At 40.8% G+C, this 18,129-nt stretch overlaps 1 protein-coding gene across 1 annotated transcript in view; it reads right to left on the reverse strand.

The window, feature by feature from the left end:
* LRMDA (leucine rich melanocyte differentiation associated) overlaps window positions 1–18,129 on the reverse strand; it is a 1,124,791-nt gene that overhangs the window by 186,064 nt on the left and 920,598 nt on the right. The window lies entirely within an intron of this gene.

Below are 18,129 nucleotides of genomic sequence, written 5' to 3' on the forward strand. Positions count from 1 at the left end.
TGTTGTATCTTGCCAAGGTATTTAGTGAATAGTAAATACTTAAGAAATATCAAGTGAATAAATAAGTTGATTACGAGAAAATGTCTAAGAGTAAATTATACCTAAAATTCATGGATCCAAGTATGTTTTTTTAAAATATGAAAAGTAACAAAATTTCCTGTAAATATAATGCTACCCTCAACTAAACACCCAAAGAACAAAGAAACCATACGTTCCAAAAGAAGAGTGAACACACACCACAGATACATCCCAGTGAACAAGATGCACAGGGCTTTGCTCTTTTGGAGTTTACAACTGAGTGAAGGTAGTGGTGGGAGAGGAAAAAACCTAAGAGGAGGGATGAAGGGGAGGAAGGCAAGGAAGGAGGGAGGGAGGAAGAGAGGGAGGGACACACTGAGACTGATGGAAAGTGACTAGTGTGTAGGTGGGTTTGGCTTTACAGTGAGTGGCCTCTTGAAAAGATGCTCATCATCACTAATTATCAGAGACATGCAAATCAAAATTGCAAGGAGGTATCACCTCACACCAGTCAGAGTGGCCATCATTAAAAAGTCTACAAATAACAAATGCTGGAGAGGCTGTGGAGAAAAGAGAACCCTCCTGCACTGTTGGTGGGAATGTAAATTAGTACAGTCACTATGGAGAACAGTATAGAGGTTCCTTAAAAAACTAAAAATAGAGTTGCCATATGACCCAGCAACCCCACTCCTGGACATATACCCAAACTATAATTTGAAAAGATACACGCACCCCTATGTTCATAGCAGCACTATTTACAATAGCCAGGATATGGAAACAACTTAAACATCCATCCACAGATGAATGGATAAGGAAGATGTGATACATATATATCTCAATACAACGGAATACTACTCAGTCATTAAAAGGAATGAAATAATGCCACTTGCAGCAACATGGATGAACCTAGATATTATCATACTAAGCAAATTAAGACAGAAAGAGAAAGACAAATACCCTATGATTTATATGTGGAATCTAAAATACGACAAAAATGAACATATCTACCAAGCAAAAACAGACTCACAGATATAGAGAACAGACTTGTGGTTGCCAGTGGAGGGGAGGGGGGAGGATGGGGAGTTTGGGATAAGCAGATGCAAACTATTGTATACAGAATGGATAAACAACAAGGTCCTACTGTATAGCACAGGGAACTATATTCAATATCCTGTGATAAACCATAATGGAAAAGAATATGAAAAATAATATATATATATATATATAACTGAGTCACTTTGCTGTGCCGCAGAAATTAAATGCAACTTTGTAAATCAACTACACTTCAATAAAAATTAAAAAACGAAACAAAAACAAAAATAGAGTGGCCTGAGAATACCTCTCTGAGGATTTGACACTAGAGTTGAAACCTCAATGACAAAAAAAAAAAAAGCCAATCTCACAAAGATTTTAGGGCGGGGAACGCTAGTCAGGGTGGACAGCCCCATGTGGAGAAGACAACAGTGTGCTCAAGCCACAGGAAGGTGGGCACTGCATCTGGAGTGTGATGCCAATCTGGGGACAGAGAACAGGAGCCTGGGAAGGGAGCAGGGCCAATTCATAGGAGGCCTGGAAGGTTCCAGGAGACCTCCCGCTAAGGACAAAGCATTAGCAGGCACAGTTACTGGAGAGACAGAAGACATCCCAGCACCCGTGGGGCACGTTCTCAGTAGGAAACGTCCATTCTCATCAAATTGTCTGTTTGTCTCTGAGCCTGGAGACATGGTTGTAAATTCAGATCAGACCTCAAGATTCCAGAACCATTCCCTGATTTATCTGTAGATAACTGAGACTTGCAGCTCGAGGATTCTACTCGTTTCTCACAATGGTTAATGTAGAGACTCTTTCCTCTATAAAAATCACCTCAAACAGTAATTGTCCTTTTTCTGTGGTGAACTGTAATCCAGGAAAAAGAGTGCCTTATAAACAGTGCCTCCACTGCAGTATTTCTCTTCTCTCTTCTCCCCCGACAGCCCAGGGACAAGTATTCAGAACCTTACAGTCCAAGCACACGATTCAATAAAAGGCGGCTGCCCCTTCCAGGCCCTGACTCAGCCGAGGGAAGAGGAGAAGCAGAAACTTCCCTTCCAGATGTGCAATGAGGGGAGAAAGTCACTCTGTCCTCAGGGGACAAAACAGTGCTGTGAATTTCAAAGGCGGATGCCCCAGAGGCCCCACAAGACTCACTCCACAAAAATGTTTGATGAATGACCATGGCAGGCATCAACTTTGCAGATTAATGACTAAAAGAGTTTAGTTTATGTCTCAGTGGAAGAGGATAAATTTTCTCTTGGCTTTGAGAATCTGAGGGATTGAGAAACCCAGCTAACCACAGCACTTCTGCCTTCATTCACAATGCTTTACCATGGATCATTTACTTTCTACATTCCCCTTTCAGTGGGTTTTCATAAATTTAAGCGAAACAGGCAGCATGTCTGTGTTCTGCTTCTTTTGCAATACGATGGCCACCAAGTCATTAGAAATTGTCTTTAGGTTGGTATGGCTGGTGGAAAATCACTGAGGTTTGTTGTGAAATTCATTCTCAACTCATAACTCAACTAGACACTGAGTGGATATTTTTCCAACTTTAAATCAGGCTGCTAAAAAGTACTGGCATCAAATTAAAAATGTATGTCAAGGCTAAACCCTGTGTGTGTGTGTGCGTACACATGCATATGTGTGTATTTTACACAGTGTAAACTCCCTACCCAGAAGTTAAAGCACAAGCTAAAACCTGAGCCCAGGAGTCAGGATTATGATTATTTTTTTCTGCCCTCCCCCATTTCTCCATCTTAACAAGGCCTTATTCTTTCACATCCCATTAAACATTATGGACAATGTTTCCATGAGAAGAGATATTATTACTTGGCTACCCCCATGTCATATTTTGCATGAACCATCATATATATGAACTAATCCATCATCTTTCTTGAACAATTACAATCTGCCTAGCCCTGTTCTAGGTATTTCTTGGGGACACAAGGAGAGAACAAGGCATGCTCTATACCTCACAATCCATCCAAGAGCATATGTGGAACTTCACAGAGCACTACAAGGTGGTAGGCGAGTAGGAAGGCATGTGAGACATCAAAGTACATAGAAAATGGTCTGGAAAGGGTTGTGTGAAGTAAAGGGCATTTTTATGAGACCTGGAAATACAGGTAGGAGTAAGACAAGAACAGAAAAGCTAAAGGAAGGGGATATTCTGTCCTAAGCACAGTGACATGGGAGGTGAGGGTGGGAAAGCAGAAGATGGGTTTCCATGTGAGAAGGACTAGGTAATAAAGAAGCAACACATCACAAGGGCTCTTAGAACATCAGAAAGAAGGTGAACAGAGAGTCTTTATGGATTATTAAGAGAGGGTAGGTGAGGGCCACAACACGAAAATAAAAGTTTAATTTCCCAACTACTTGGAATATATTTTAAGAGAAATTGCAGGCAGGTGATGTGCATTACATGAGTGATACATATGGACAATTGTCAATTCTACTTTGGCTTCTCATTAAGAGAATTAAAAACTTGATATTTTCCCCTTTTTTCAATTAGCACACAAAAAAAATTGAAGACAACCAATCTCAAATAAATGACATTTTTTAATGACATAAAATGTTTCCTAAATGACATACAAATGGTTTTAGAAACACTGCCTCCACTCTTATGTGTAATCAATAAGGACAAGACAAAGATGACTTATTTTACAGCCAATGGCCAACGTGAGGGATTATTTGTAGCAGGTAAAAGGCAATTAATGAGAATTCGATTTGCTTTCCTGCCTTAAAACAAGACAGGCTCATTAAAAGCACACTGGTGACAAACAGGATGACTAACTTTTTAGAACGCCAACCCAGGGTGCATCCATGCCAGAATCCACCCCCCAAAATAATCCATAACAAGTCATGATACACATATATAATTACTTTAACATAAAAATATGAAAAATCCATTTTTATTTGAAATCGTATGTTATTTTATATGATTTACCCTTCATTGATATAAATCCTATTATTTAAACAAAAAGGAAGACTAGTTAACAGTGGCAGTTAATAATAATTAATAGGAGGACTAACTAAACAGATAATATATGGGAGAAAAATTTCACAATATTTTTATGTTTTTTCTTATCCTCTGACATAGCTATTTATTTTAGCTTTTTAAACTCTCTATTGGATATTTAAATTTTCCTATCTTATTATCTTATTCTATATTCTTAAAATACATAAATATATGACTTTTTGAAAGGATAATGAAAATACAATAGAAACAGATATCTGCATTTAATAAAAAATAACAATGACATGTTTCTTTCTGTCTTACGATAACAGGATATTTTTAGTCCTGCTATTCCCTTTTCTAATAGTACTTCTCTGAACTGCCTAGAGCCTTTAGGATACCTTCTTTTCCTTTATATAGTAGTAACTGAATATATAGTCAAATGTAAGATTCTGTTTGACTTGTGGCTATGCTCTTATCAAGCCCACATTACAGTGTTCTGCTGTCAGTCCAATGTGGAGACATCAAACTAAACACCATGTCAGCGAAAGCACTTCAGCGTGGAACATCTCAGAGTTTACTTAACTAGCAAGAACAGGATCTTAGACTTATAGGAATTGGTTTCCAGCTCTCCAAAAATGTTCCTTCACTCTGTATCTACATGCTTATTTTGACAGGCCAGCAGTTTGTCAATCAGATCGTTGCATTTATAAATTCATCATAGAGATGGTTCATGTCCATTGTTTTTAAAACATGAGGGAGCAAATTAGATGCCATCATAAGTTAAACTTCTTTTTCTCAGGGAAAGTAGTTTTAAGGCACAGAGGTAATTCAAACTTGTGAAATCGCAGCTGGATTCCAAGTAAGTTATAGTTTTAGTAAAGAAATTGAGAAAGACCTATTTGACTTGGCTGTACTGTGGTGACATTTTTTGTTGTTGTTCAGAAGCACCCTATTTCCAAAAAACCGACTTCCAAAAACTGAGTTTTTTTCTTTGTATGATCTTTTGTCATATCCTACACATAACATCAAACAAATCAGGTCATTCTTTTCTAGGCTCTCTGTGACCTCTTCATAGATTACCAAAGAACTGTGGAGAAACAGCATATAAATTTCTGTTTTACTGTAATCCTTTTCTCCGTTCTCACCCTCGAAGTGTTCCAAATTAGAGAAGGACATTCCTCTTGTCTCATACTTTGAAAATATGATTTAGAGCAGGCCAGCATTTTAACATCTTTTCTGTGGCTGGCAATAATGACAGCCATTTTGTACGCACGTATCGAAAAAGGCTGCCTCCTTCCATTTCTATAACTTCAAAAATTTCAAGTGCTTCTGCCTGTTTTGAGGAAGCTGAAAGTGACCAAAAACTTTCATTATGAAAGCTTCAAAATCATAGGGAAGAAAATCACGCCCCTTTTCACCAGTGTTGTAGACAGGGTGGACAGGATGTTTAGCTGGTGAGATCGTTTCATTTTCTTTGGTAAGGACTTTAAACACTGAATGGATTTTGCCAATATTTACATTTGTATTATCTGCCAATATGCAGATAGATGAGTGAAGTATAGCTTGTGTTTAGACAATCTTTTGTTTTACGTTTTCTGCAGTTTCATTAAAATCTTCATCAAAAACAAGAAGATCCTTTGAAGCTCCATTTTCCAAGTCCAAATACTGAAAAGCCAGAGAGAACATCATCTTGTTGCTGTGATTTGAGGGGTCACTTGATCTACCATGGAAAGCATGGTTGTTCATCAGACCTGACAAAATTAGCTCTACTCTCTAGGGGGGCAACTCATGTTACCCCAAGTTTCCCCTCTGTTCGACATTTTAACGGCATTTTAACGGCATAGGACATTTTAACGGCAACCTGTGAATCAGGAAATACAAGTTTAATCAGTTTCATAGAGCGATCACAAGAACAATATGACAATGCAGCTTGTCTATGTGACATACCCAGGCTAACTCAGTGGGGACCATGTCCTGCTAAGCACTGGTGTCTTCTTGGAAGACGAGAAAGCTTTTGACTGATTTAGAAGTACTTGTATGTCTCATGCCAGGACTGTGAGATTCAGTTTTCATATGTGCCTTCACATCTTCTCCACCGTGTCCAATTGCAAATTCTTTTTTTTTTTTTTTCAATTTTTAAAAATTCTCTTCTACATACTGTGCAAAATGCTGTTTGATTATTTACCGGCCAATTCAATTGTATGAGTCCTTCCATCTTTCATTAAAATAACAGTCATTTAACCTTCTTTCTCTGGGATGTCTAGGTCATGCTGGCATTGGTGTTATAATCATCCTCATCTTTACGATCTGAACTCTTAGAAAATATGGTCACAATAGTCACAATGTAAAAATTAAACTAGCACTATCTTGATACAAAGCCCAACAGTTAATCCACAGACAAAGTCAAATAGATGGATTGTTAGCACTCATAATCACGATGTGCTGAAGATGTACATTTAAGTTGCATCAACTGGAATGAAACAACAGTGGATGATTCATTAGTGTGAATTTCAAATCATGGTTACTAACACAAGGCAGGAAAACAGTGACAGCAACTACAGAAGGTGAATAATCTATACTGTATCTATTTGGCACTAAAAACAGCATTGCTTACCACGCCTATGTTTTGGGGCTGCCATAATGGGTTTTATATTTTTCCGCCAACCTTTGGCATCCATCATCAAAACCCAAGATTTTTTGTATCCCGGCAATGGAATTCCCAGCATGCAGAACTTTCAGTGCTAAAACCAGGGCAGTGGTAGGCAATCCAGGACGGTTCACACTGCTAAGACTTGATGCTGTTCAGCATAAATACTTGCAGAGTTTGGAACAAAAGGAACCATAAAGCCAATCATCTTCTCTCAAGACACAATGAAATAATAGATGGAATAAGCTATTTATTCAGAAATGCATCTGGGAAGTTATGATCCACATTCAAAAATGAGCTGAATGCAGAAGACGTCTATCTGAAAACTGGCCAATTTGGTCTGTCCAAAGGTAGAGACATTTAAGATGACTCAAAACCTATACAACTGATGGCTGTGACTTGTAAAAATGTAGGAGGAACAAAATCTGGTCCAGGTGAGAATAAGTCATTATGTCTTTGTCTTTATAATTCATCAAAGCTAAACTCTCAAAGTCTAAACCCAGTACGGGAATACTCTAAACCTCTATTCGAATGGGCTGTACTATCTAATTTTTAAATCTTTGACTGTTTCATAAACAGGGCAACAAAACTATTAGTACCTTTTTGCTTTTCCCCGCATGGCCAATTCTGTTTGGCTGTTTCCAAAATATATATTCATATGAACACTGGCCCATTACTATTAGTAGGAAAACCTTGGAGGAATGTATGAATATACTTAGCCATGCCCAGTGGAAGCCTCACCAGGGACTACCCTTACTCACTTGTCAAAAAAGGCTCTAACTTGCTTCTGGAGCAGCAGCACCCGAAAGGCAAACAAAGAGACACTATGTTAATCAACCGTGTAGATAAATATATCTGAAGAACACTGGAACTAAAAAGTGTCAAACAGGGTTCCAGATTATAGATTTCCCATATTATTTAGTAGGGTTATGTGCAATGAGCACCTTCAGAGCTGGAAATCTTGCATTTGTGTCCCTAGTTTATTTGATCAGGAACTTTTAAAATCTTGGAACACTTCTCTGAAGCAATGTTCTACAAACTACAGTTTGGGATACATGGATATAAATATAGCAAAATGTTAAAACTGGATTCTTTTTCAGGTTCAGCTGAAGCCTCAAGACCATAGAAAGAACTAGACCCACATTCCAAGATGGGGAGCCAGATCACCCAGGCAGGACCTGCGATGGAGGGATCTAAGAACTGGATTTGTAATGCTTAGGTGACCACATCTCTCTACGTTACTAAAAAAAGATGTGGGATGGGGTAGGAGAGGAGTTTGAAATTAGGAAGTGGAGATTTCTTTAAAGAGAATTTTAGGTTTGCCTGCAATGCTTTACCTCCATGGAGAAGGGTTAGAGGGTGAGATGGAGTTCAGTGGATCACTTGGACAGCTTGGTGTGTGTCCCTTGCATTTTCAGGGTCAGAGTGAACTGATTTCTGACTTATGCCTAAAAAATTTAACAAGTGAAAAAAAGACTACGGCTGAGGCTGCTTTCTAGGTGGCTCAGTAAAAGACGCCTGTTTTGAGGTGGGGTATGTTAGCCATACCCCACTATTAATAAGTCAAAGATGTATATCTCAGGCCCTCAGATCAGGGCCAAGTACAAGACAAGGCCCCCTGGGTTAATCTTGGATTCTGCCCTGCTGGAGGCACAGAGGTCTCAAAAGAGAGAAGTCCTCAGATGTCCAGGATTTGAAAGAGGAATAACGAGTGAACCGCCTCAGGGGGTGGATTTATTGTCATCAAGAGAACTGCAAGTGAGAGGACTCCAGCTGTTCATGAAGCAGCCTAAGGAGAAGGGTCAGGCTACACATCTGCCCCTGGAAGAGCAAACCAGGGCCAGGTTGGCAGCAAGTCTGCTTCTAACTCCTCCTTCTCTTCCCTCTCCCCACCGGACCCACCTGGAGAGTGGAAATGAGGAGAAGATGAAAGAATAAAGGAAGAAGACACTCCTCAGCCCACAGAGGAGGCATTACCTGTGGGTGAGTTTCAGTTCTCATTTTTACCTTAGATTTGTGATATTTATAACGGAACCCAGAGTGTTTCAAGACTCAGTAAACAGAGGACTTACTATCTAAGAGCGAGCAGCAAGCTCTGGGCACTGACTGAGATTTTACTCAGAGGCAGAGGAAGATCTAGTCCTACAGAGTGGATACACAGGGGCAGTTGTCAGTAAAATAATAAAGCTGTGTTGCACCCTAGCATGTACCACTAAACTAACATTTTTGTTAAAAGCACCAATGGCTTCGTATGAAGTACCTGAGGACCATCCTGTCATTCTGTGACTCAGAGGCCCACTGCGGGGAGGAAGCTGCAGTCCCTTGCATTTGCATGGCACTTCCACATCCAGCTTCTCAACTGACCCTCACAACTCTACAAGGTAGCTGGGTAGGTATGACTGCTCCTCCTTTACAGAGGAAGAAACTGAGGATCACATCTGTGACTTGGCTTATCTAAAGTCTAAAAACCCAGGCACTTGCGGATGCAAGTTGTAGAACTCTGGTCATCCAAACTTCTTGTTCATTGCTTTTTACAACACACATGCTATTTGCTTTAAAGGACAAGAGGAGAGGTCACTTGCAAACACTAGAATCCATTTCTCCAACGTGATTGGAAATGACTTCTCAGTGAATACAACTGAAATACTTAGAGCTGTTAGGTTTTCTAGATAACAACATCAGCTTTGACGTAAAGTCAAGAGTAGCATAAAGCAGTATGACCCCAGGCAGAGTGGCTTAAAGTCTTTTCCCAAACCCGGCTGGTTGCTCTAGATAGCTGGATGGATTTTGTTTTTCTCCCCCCTCAAATAAGTGGGGTGGGGGGTGTCTCTTTGATTATATGCAAACAAAATACTGTGTATTAGTAACTCTTTTGGCACAAAGCACAAGACCTATTATCGGTTTTTTGTTTGTTTGTTTTAAACTGGCACAAAATCTAAGAAAAGTCTCAAGGTGCAAATGATCTACAGTCCATTTAACATCATGTTTGCTTATTTTTATGAGACCTCATTATTGCTCTTTACCCTAAATTATAGTTACATTCCTGGATCCATTTTCCACTCTTCTGTAAACTCCCAAATACTGTTTTTATCTGTATTTCCAAATAATCTTCAATACTTCATCAAACATTCACATCACATAGATGATGTGTTAGACCAAGGCAAGGATCTGTGGAACCGAGTAATTTAACCCAGAGCTGTGAGCCCAGTTCTCTCCCAGGGGAAGTGCCACATGTCTTATCAGAATTATAAGGGAAAATCCCCAGGTTGCAACATTTCACAAAGATTGAGTCCTTTGGCTCCTTGTTGGACTAGCATTGAAATATCTAGGTTTCTATATTTTTACATTATTACTTAGCTAGCCAGTTGTGTCCTAATTATAAAATGGGCCATCTTTTTTGTAAAAACTTAATTCACACCCCCTTCTCTTCTTCGTAATGGCCCTCTCCTAATCTTTGTCATCCTACTTTTGCCTTTGCCCCAGTAGGAACTAAGCTCTTAAGGCTCCTGGTTCCTCCAACATGGAAAAATTCCCTGAAAATTTTTGTGTAAACAAACTTGGCTAAGCTGCTGCAATTTAGGGTCAAAATTTCCCCAGTCTTACTGAAACAGCAGCTTAAAGTAATAACAACTGCCCCTGGAATAGCAAAAATAATCCCTTATAGCTATAAATTATAGTTTTACACCACTCTAATTTATGTCAAGCAAAATGATGAAGTGCTAAACAAATGTAAGATTGTATTTGTATTAAAGTTGCCCCTTTCTCTGTCAAAATTCCCACTTAAACTTTGAGGTTGGGTTTAGATATCAGCACAGCGAAATGTTCCCCCACCCTGCAAGCACGGCTAATTAACCCCTTCTTTGCACCTCCCAGGTCTCTGTTTATACAACTCCAATAGCCTATCTCATGCCATTGAGGTTATTTACACATGTATTTTCACTAAATATTCCTTGAAGGGAAAGACTCTCCACCTCCATGTCCTGGTCCAATTCTTAGGAACTCAAAAAGTGGTGTTGACGTGAGCTATCCATAACCCTATAAAGAACCCATGAAACCATTATCCTTTTTTAAAAACAAGCAAACTAAGCCTCAAAAAGATGAAGGGATCTTCCCAAAGTCAGAGATCTCGCTAAGAGAAAGGCAGAACGTGAATCCAGATACCCGCAGTTCCAGCGTCCATGTACTGATACTGTAATCCCTGTCTTTGGGAACTCCTTTCACGGAATGGTCCCTGTGAGCTCAAAGCAACTTAGCTATGGTCATTTTGTTTATTTAACCCAACAAATAAAAACGTTTGCTTTTAAGAAACAAAATTCTACCTTTTTTCATGGAGAAAAGTTGTTTATGCCAACAAACTAATAAGAAAGAGAGAAGGGGAAAAGAAAAGAATGAAAAAAAGGAAAGAAGGAAAGAGAAAAGAAAGAAAAGGTGGGAAGGAAAGGAGGGAGGAAGGGGACAGATGGACAGAAAGTATGAGCAAAAGCATTCCATGTTAACTTATGTCATCAAACTGAGTTTCAACCTGCCTTTCCAATTTCATACACCACCACTACCCTCTACTCATCCTGTGCTCCAGTTAAACTGGTCTAGTTGTGACAATATTGAGGATAAGCAACTAAAAACAAATTGATTTTTATACTGATCTTATATCCTGCAACCTTGCTAAATTCACATTACTTCTCGTAGCTTTTTGTAGATTCCATTGCATTTTCTACACAGATGATCATGTTATCTGTGACTAGAGCTTTTCTTCTTCCTTTCCAACCTAGATGCTTTTTCTTTCTTGTTCTCTTGCCTTATTGCACCGGCTAAAACCTCCAGTACAACGCTGAGTAGAAGTAGCAAGCATGTGTTTGTACTTTTTTTTTTTTTTTAAATGACAAAAATGATCGAGTATTTTTCAGGCATTAAGTAAAGTCCACACCAATTAAAGGTGAAGAATCGGTGTGCACCCTGAGGATATCCTGACCTGGTGGAGGAGATCTCTCTACTGGTAAGACAGAAAACCAGATAAGGCTGGAAAGATAAGGCCAGAACAGGTCCTTGAATAATAAAAGTAACAACAGCAGTAACAGGAGCCCCAATACTTATAGAAGGACTACTATGGGTCAGGCACTGTTGAAAGATCCTTATATGTAAACCCATTTGACTCTTCCATCTTATCCCTGTTTTATAGGTAGGGAATAAGAGACACAGGAAGATAACTTGTGTCTCCACAGCCAGTGTTCTCAAGAGCTGGACTAAACTGCCTTCAGTTACCATGTCTTCATTAATAGGTACTAAGCGTCCACTCTTTGCTAATTACTCTGTCACTTTCAATTAATTTAACTATCACAATAATCTTGTCTTATAAATGAAGGAACTGAGCTTCAGAGAGTTGAAATGACCTGTCCAAGGTCACCCAACTAGCACAAGACTCAAACCAAAGTGTTCTGACTCCAAATTCAATAGTTTTTCCCACACCCCCTGATTCTTCTTCAAATAGCTAATATTTATATAGTACTTTGCAGTTTACAAAGATCATGATCACATTTATACCTTAACTGCCACTTAAAGGAATTGAGATTTTATTCACTAGGCAAAGGAGAACCTTCATCAGTTTTTGAGGGGAGGGAAAATGTGAGAGGGAGAAGAGGTATTTGGGGAAGACAAGGGCAGCATCGTTCTCGATGGGTTTGCTGGGGCACATCTGCAAGCACAGGGGTTAGGAGGCTCCCATCTCTCAGGAGGCTCTTCAGTAACCTCTGAACCCATGAGTCCTTCCCTCCAAACTCATTTGCCAGTCGGGAGAAGTCCTGCTTTAAATAACGAGCCTGGAGGGAACTCCCAGAAGAGCAGAGATAATAAAAGTATTTCTTATGTCACTTCTCCCTGCATTTAACTTTCGGGAATATTTCTGTTAACTGGGAAGAGCACACCAAGGAACCATTATCACTGAGACAAGGAGAAAACGGATGGTAGATTTACTCAGCCACGTCCTGTCAGTGTCAACAATTTAACTAAACATTCAAAAGTCATAACCTCATCAGTTTTAAATTTTCTAGGTTTCTGGCGTATATCTCTTCATCTCCCTCATTAAGTTTATAGAGTGTTCTCTGGTACATTTGCTCAGTATGAAGATTGCAGTTTCAACTGGCACATATTGGAGTTGAACAGGGGAATGATTTTCTTCTGCCTTAAGTAGTTAGCAGAATAAGACAGCATATGAAATAGACCAAAGCCCAAAGCCAGGTATTTGGCCAGTAACAGCAGATGGCTTTGACCCCATCCATCACAACGTCACCCCGCTTACCAAGGGTGGGTCCAACACAGACAGACCAACCAAACCCGAAATGTGAATAGTCACTCTGCTTTCATCGTCTTCCTTGCTCCACACCCAGTATCACTATTCCCTACTTGGGGACTCCCCTCATTCAGAATTGGAGTCCTGAGGTCCTCATTATAACCCCTCTAGGATGGTTGCTCCAAACAAACTCCCCAAACCCAAATCTACCCCGGTCCTCTTGCACGTATCCTAATTTTAACAAACTAGTATTCTGTGCTCAACTATGTCAGATGAAAATGACTGTCAAAAAAAACAACATTCAGGCATTACTTAAGTGATGGTAAGCTTGATGTGACTTCTTTCCCAGGGGTATATGTAGTTTTACAAGGAGTGCACAGAATCAGGCGTGCCTTAACCTATAGAATAAGTTCAACTGTGGAGAGAGCATTCTGTGCAGCTTCAGAGTGGAACATTTTCCAGCATCCATCAAAACTGTCCTGTGAGAAACGGCTAACCCCATCAATATACTTAGACGTCAGTTTCCTCCTGTCATTTAGTAATATGATACTGACCTCACTGGATTATTGTGGGAGATGATCAAGTTGGTTAATAATTGTTATCAACCTCTCAGAAAGCAATACAGTACTACACGCAAGTGAGAGCTTCCTAATGACTTTTATGCTTTGTCCTTTATACAGGTAACATACTCGGTCTCACTCCACGAAGTCAAAAGAGACTGGGAACCACCTAGGTAGTGAATCTATCTTTCAGCTAGACAGGAGTATAACTTCTACCAATACTACTTTCTGGGTAGTAGTAACTCCAGATTAATGATCCTATCTCTAGTTTCTCAACTACCCACAAAAATACAGCCCATGTTTCTTGGGTGAGATGAAGAGAAATCACCTTTAACACCGGCAGCAGATATCTTCTGGGACCTACGAATAAGGCTGCCATACCAATAATGATGAACCAAGGCAGTGTGTGAACCAACTCAAGGGCAACAAGATGCTCCTAGTCCTGAGATAAATAACTGAACCAAGGATGTGATCCATGAAGACAGGTAATACTTGCTACTGCTTCACTTTGAACAAGAGCTCCATTCCCAACCATAACAAATCTTTATATTTTTATCCAAAATGGATCTTCACAGATTCAACTGCTGCTGTCTTTTAACCAATACATTAGGGCATAGTCTATACCTTCTTTTGCTACTTTTCATCCCTAGGGTCCTTAGCATATTAGAAGTCTACTTGATTATCTATGAAAGTAGTAAGTTCTAGGTCGTTGGGGATATTAAATTATGGGAAAATGAAAATCTCAACATTCCTAATCCAAGTATCACAGAAGGGTGGATCTGAAGAGTAACCTGGGACATCCTCTTTGTTTTACAGGGCAGGGAATTGAGTCTGGAGCTTAGAGCCATATGCTGGAGCTATGAGGCAGATCTGAAATGCAGACCCAGGTCTAGTATACGGTGTATCCACGCTACCATATAGCATCCTTTCCCCTATTAGCGCTAATGGAACCACCCGTCCTGTCATTGTTCCCTAGGAGTTAATGAAGGTCTCGCATCCCCACTAACCTTTTAAACTTCGACTTCCCCTACCACGGGTCGTCTCATATTTCCTCCTCAGCTTCCAGGTCAGTGCTGGGAACTAACAGACCTGCCCTCAACACTTTTGCAATGACCAATGGGATAGATGAATACGTGGCTTCTCAGGTCCTTGTCATCAGCACTGCTGTGGTCTGCTAGCTGAGACGCCAATGTTCTCTGCCATAAAATACAGCCATCATGACTCTGGTGAAAATGGGGGTGTGGAGGACAGTTTCTGCAGCTAGCCAGCTCCACAGGCCACCTACAGCAGCAGCCCCCAACCTTTTTGGCACCAGGGACCAGTTTTGTGGAAGACAGTTTTTCCACGGGCTGACAGTGGATGGGGGGCGGATGGTTCAGGCGGTAACGTGAGCGACGGGGAGCGACATAGAGCAGAAGATGAAGCTTCTCGTGTTCACTCGCTGCTCACCTCCTGCTGCGCTCACTGGTCCATGCTGCCCCTTGCCAACCACCTCTGTGGTGGAAGGTTGATGACAGATGCAGAGCACACAACCCTGGCTGGATGCCAAACATCTGGACTCAAAACCAAGCAACCACATTATTCCAATCAAAGAAAATCTAATCAACAAGTATTTCCAATGCCTACTATGCGCATGCAGACAGCTGTGGTTAAAATGAACGACATCTAAGTCCTACTCAAACCCCAAATTCCACTGCTCTCTGTTCCAGATGCCTGATTCTGTATTAATCAGATATTCATGCTTTGAACCAAGCACCTGTTGGAATATGTCAATGTGCAGACAAAACCAAAAGTTATGAATTATTTCTCCACTCCTTTCATGGTACCCTTGTCAAGCTCCCTAGGTGGAGGCTGAGAAGAGTCTACCCCCAAGCCTCCTACCATTTCTATGACTTCCATGCCTCTTGCTGTCTGCCACTCCATCCAAATGCAGGGGAGGTAGGAGGGCCATGCTTTCTCCTCCAGCTCCAGGGAGAGAGTCAGGTGAGAACACCACCAGAGGCAATACCCTTCTGAAATCACAGCTTGGTTGCCTCTAGGCTCACACGCACTCAATGCCAAGAGGGGGCCCTGGGCATAATCTGGCATCTGTGGTGCTCCAATAACAAAGGATATAATATCCCTTTGTTTCTGGACATCCTAAAGTGACAATGACATCTTGGTTGACAGTTATGATTCCATATTCTTCTGTAAATCAGGTTATTTCTGAAAGAACTTAAAGCAGGTGAAAGAACATTCAGTTGCTTCATATCTGGCATTTCTCCTATAAGGAACGCCAGGGCCTTTACCAATAATACCACCAAGTATTGTGGTCATAAAATGAACAAAGTCTAAGGATTTGCTTTTAGCTTGTTTTAGGCCATTCACTGTTCTCATTCTTCAATAAGAAGAAACAGCCACCGAGGTGAAGGTGGGTGCACCTCTCCACGTGTGACGGCGGTCTCCGATTTGTCAAGGCTCCCTAGCTGTTGTCAAGCAGGCTCTGTACACACTTCAACTGGCATGACTGTGCTTGTCTTTCCTGTTTCCACAATTGGCCTCTAAGGTCCTCAAAGCCAGCTGAGGCCTCACGCCCCGTGACACCAAGCACAAGGATGTGCGCAATAATTATGATACCACATTTGTAGACGGGGAAAGAAGGAACCACTAAGGCCAGGCTTACTTGTAACCTTCCTAAAGGGAGACTGGAGGTGGGAAAATTCTGGAAATTTGGGTCTCCACAGCCTAGGCTTTGTGGCTCCCTCCTCAAGAATGTGAAACAGATGACCCTCTGGTCACTTCCATTTTACGCCTCCCCTGCCCATCAGAGAGGGTAGTTTCTGCAGCCGCTCTGCTCAGGGAGCCACTGGGCTTCCTCACTGTCCATGCTCAGACAAGGGAAAGTACATTAAGAGCACTTTCCTCATAGGCCTGGACAAACTAGAAGAAAGTTTAAGATTTCCACATCCAGGGGTTATGCTGTTCCAGACAGTGCTTTGGATGATTTCCAAAAAGCCATCCAGCTGGGTAGATGCAGCTACAGATACAGAGTTTGGTGAGTGGAGCCTAGGCTCAATTTTGATTCTGCTGACTTGTCCCATTGGTTTACAGAAACCCTGTAGTACTTTCTCATCCTTAAACCTAGGACCTAGATCAGGTTTCCAAAGGTCTATCTCCTCTCTTCTGAGTCCCACTCTGATGTCCCTAGCTCTACAAAATCCCCTTGGCTCTATTCAAGAAGAAAACTCCCAAGACAGCTTCATCAAAAACAAAAGTTCCAACTCGAAAGTTTCAGCCCCTTTTATACTCTCAACCCCACCCCCAGCCCAGTGATGACCTCACAGATGAGAAGGACGTTGGAAGAGGTGGGGAGGGTATCCATACCTCCTCTTGTCTCTTTCTACATCCTGCCATTTCTTTGTTTGCACTCTCAACCTTGTTCTCCCTTTCTCATTTGACTATTTCACTGGCTCCCCACTAACTTAACTTCTTTGTGACCAACTTGGCCCATGTGCCCCAGAGTGGAAGAACAAAAATTCCAAAGCCACTGCTTATACTCTCCCCATGCCAACTCCCTCCGTGGAATTTTGTGACCCAAAGATGACCCTGGCCTACATACTGGAAATTTTTTTTTTTTTAACCATAAAAGAACTATTTCTGCAAAGAATTTTGAAGTTGTCATTTTCATTTTAAAAATAAGATGATAAAACACACACACACACACAAGCCATTATTTGTAAAATGCCTACAGATGATGAAGAGGAATGCATATCAATATATACACACGCATACAGATGAGTGAGCGAGCACATGTGTGTGTATCTAACCCATGGGGGCCAGAATGAACCTCTCAGATGAAGAGAGTGGCTGAATACTAAGGAAAATGACAGGAATCAAGAGTGTTTTCAAATTTCTTCTAGCTTTTCCTTCCACCTGTCCCTCCAAATTAAAAAAAAAAAAGTTTTCTCAGAATTCCATTTAAATTTGGTACCTAAGTGAGCTTCAAAAAGCAGTCACATGGATGGCAGAAACGCAGGGGTTACAAAGCAGGGGTCTCATTGTGGTATGAGAATGATTGCTAGCTAGAAAGGGGGATTTTCTAGTCCTCTTCTGGTATTGCTTAGCTAAATAAACTCTGACACCTCTGTGCCTCGATGCTTGATATCTCAGATTCTTTCCAGGGTTTACTAGTGTTCTGTGGTTATATTATTTAAAAATTATGTGGATATTTGGAATAATGATTACCATGTCCATGACGACCACCACTGCCACCACCATTGTCATCCTGACTTCTTTTCTTTCCAGACCAATCTGCAATTGCCTAGTTATACCTGTACCTTAGGAAGTGAACAAATAATTGATTTCCTCATTTTGCTATATATATTTCCTATTTGCTATATATTTCCTCATTTTGCTATGTATCTGGGTAGTGCCAAGTTCAAAATTCACGAGTGCCAAAGAGCCCAGTGCAAGACTATCTCAAACGCTAATGACGGAAGACCCTTCTAATTGGGTTTCCAAAGCAACTGTCAAGGGGAATAATGGAAATTCCAAGAAAACTTGATCTTCAGAGAGCTTGGGCTCTGCTTATGATCATGAGTTTGGGCCAGGTTCAGACTTTTCAAATGCTATTCCAAATACTCCCTAA

The sequence above is a fragment of the Phocoena phocoena genome, chromosome 16 (genome assembly GCF_963924675.1).
Source record: "Phocoena phocoena chromosome 16, mPhoPho1.1, whole genome shotgun sequence".
Taxonomy (NCBI): Eukaryota; Metazoa; Chordata; class Mammalia; order Artiodactyla; family Phocoenidae; genus Phocoena; species Phocoena phocoena.